This window comes from Salvelinus fontinalis, chromosome 41, assembly GCF_029448725.1.
Source record: "Salvelinus fontinalis isolate EN_2023a chromosome 41, ASM2944872v1, whole genome shotgun sequence".
NCBI lineage: Eukaryota > Metazoa > Chordata > Actinopteri > Salmoniformes > Salmonidae > Salvelinus > Salvelinus fontinalis.
The window spans coordinates 6,800,838-6,803,194 of record NC_074705.1 but is presented as its reverse complement, the minus strand read 5'-3'; positions in this window follow the sequence as shown (position 1 = coordinate 6,803,194).

Genomic DNA, 2,357 nt, shown 5'->3' with positions numbered 1-2,357 from the left:
TCTGCCACGTTGACTAAGGTTGATCCTTTTATTTCCAAGGTTTTCAAACTGACAAAACAATAATTAGAATGTATATGTTATGGCTCTTATCTAGAACCTGCAGGAGGAGAGCAGCTCTGATGAAGGGAAGAGTTCATTCTGCAGGTAGGAAGAGATGCTGTGTAATGCACCGTGTGGTGAAGAAGGCTCAACAGCACCTCTTCAACCTCAGGAGGCTGAAGAGATTTTTTCTTGGCACCTAAAACCCTCACAAACTTCTATAGATGCGCCATTGAGAGCATCCTGTCGGGCTGTAAAAACGAAAAAAATGCACCGACCGCAACCGCAGGGCTCTCCAGAGGGTGGTGCGGTCATCCCAACGCATCATCATCGGGGGAAAACTACCTGTCCTCCAGGAAACCTACAGCACCCGATGTCACAGGAATGACATCCGTCTCTCTCTTTCACTCCCTCCATCTCTCCCTTTCACTCCCTCCCTCTCTCTCTTTCTCTCCCTCCTTCTCTCTATTTCACTCCCTCCATCTCTCTATTTCACTCCCTCCATCTCTCTCTTTCTCTCCCTCTTTCCTTCTCTCTCTTTCTCTCCCTCCTTCCATCTCTCTCTCTTTCTCTCCCTCCTTCCTTCTCTCTCTTTCTCTCCCTCCATCTCTCTCTCTTTCTCTCCCTCATTCTCTCTCTATTTCTCTCCCTCCTCTCTCTCTTTCTCTCCCTCCATCTCTCTCTCTATCTCTCTCATTCTCTCCACTCTCTTTCGCTTCCTTCATCTCTCCCTCCATCTCTCGTTCCTTCTCCAGGTAAAATGACATCGGCATGAGGATTTGAGAGACCCTGGGTGCATGCAGATTGTATAGCGTTTCCACATGGAGTTTCACTGTGTGTGTGTGTGTGTGTGTGTGTGTGTGTGTGTGTGTGTGTGTGTGTGTGTGTGTGTGTGTGTGTGTGTGTGTGTGTGTCTCTCTGTATGGTCTTCATTCTCTCTAAGCATTTCGATTGTGAGAAATCTGAACAAGCAGCGGCCTTTACTAGATGGTTTAGTGTCCCGCCTGCCCCTTCACCATCTCTGTTACAATACGTCCTCTACGACACCCTATTCTATTGTAGTGCCCCTTCACCATCTCTGTTACAATACGTCCTCTACGACACCCTATTCTATTGTAGTGCACTACATTTAACCAGGCGCCCATAGGGCACTAAGTAGGGAATAGGGTGCACTATGTATGGAATAGGGTGCACTATGTAGGGAATAGGGTGCACTATGTAGGGAATAGGGTGCACTACGTAGGGAATAGGATGCGCTATGTAGGGAATAGGGTGCACTAGGTAGGGAATAGGGTGCACTATGTAGGGAATAGGGTGCACTACATAGGGAATAGGGTGCACTACGTAGGGAATAGGATGCGCTATGTAGGGAATAGGTTGCACTGCGTAGGGAATAAGGTGCACAACGTAGGGAATAGGGTGCACTACGTAGGGAATAGGATGCGCTATGTAGGGAATAGGGTGCACTATGTAGGGAATAGGGTGCACTACGTAGGGAATAGGGTGCACTATGTAGGGAATAGGGTACACTATGTAGGGAATAGGGTGCACTAGGTAGGGAATATGGTGCACTAGGTAGGGAATAGGGTGCACTATGTAGGGAATAGGGTGCACTACGTAGGGAATAGGGTGCACTACGTAGGGAATAGGATGCGCTATGTAGGGAATAGGGTGCACTACGTAGGGAATAGGGTGCACTACGTAGGGAATAGGGTGCGCTACGTAGGGAATAGGGTGTACTATGTAGGGAATAGGGTGCACTACGTAGGGAATAGGGTGCACTACGTAGGGAATAGGGTGCACTACATAGGGAATATGGTGCACTACGTAGGGAATAGGGTGCACTACATAGGGAATAGGGTGCACTACATAGGGAATAGGGTGCACTACGTAGGGAATAGGGTGCACTACATAGGGAATAGGGTGCACTACATAGGGAATAGGGTGCACTAGGTAGGGAATAGGGTGCACCACGTAGGGAATAGTGGCCGATCAGGACTGCTGGGGAGTTGTCCGTTTGTCAGTGTTCTGCAGTGAGTCGTTATTGTGAATTTGAATGAGTGCATTCTGTGTGTTGAAGTCAATGAAAGGTAAACTGTTCTGTATCTCATACAGGCAGTGGGACCTTTACACAGGAAGGGTCTCCTTTATTCTGTTTGGAGGAAAATAACTTCATTCTAGTCTCATAATATCAAGGCTGTAGGATTAGATAAACACTGAGAGGTGGTAGGTAACCCAGGCTATAGGATTAGATTAACACTGAGAGGTGGTAGGTAACCCAGGCTATAGGATTAGATTAACACTGAGAGGTGGTAGGT